Source organism: Gadus chalcogrammus, chromosome 7 (genome assembly GCF_026213295.1).
Source record: "Gadus chalcogrammus isolate NIFS_2021 chromosome 7, NIFS_Gcha_1.0, whole genome shotgun sequence".
Lineage (NCBI taxonomy): Eukaryota > Metazoa > Chordata > Actinopteri > Gadiformes > Gadidae > Gadus > Gadus chalcogrammus.
Genome location: NC_079418.1, coordinates 18,541,702 through 18,541,975, shown reverse-complemented (window position 1 = coordinate 18,541,975; position 274 = coordinate 18,541,702).

The window sequence follows — 274 nt, the reverse complement described above, 5'->3', positions numbered from 1 at the left end:
GGGGCTTTGCCGGACGGACGGACGGACGGGAGAGCAGACACGACACCAGACAGGAGACTGAGGACAAACGAGAAGAGAAGACCTGTCTGTTTTAGTTGTTTTTACTCTTCTGGTCTATTTAAAAATGTATGAATTTCAGTTGACTGCGGCCGTGTTGCTGTCCAGTCAATCGCCCACCGCCGCGGGGGGCTCCGCCCCCTCCGACGTCGGCTCCACCCCTCCGGCGTCGGGCCGAAGAGAGGACAAACGCGCGGCAGAGAGCTTATACGTTGCT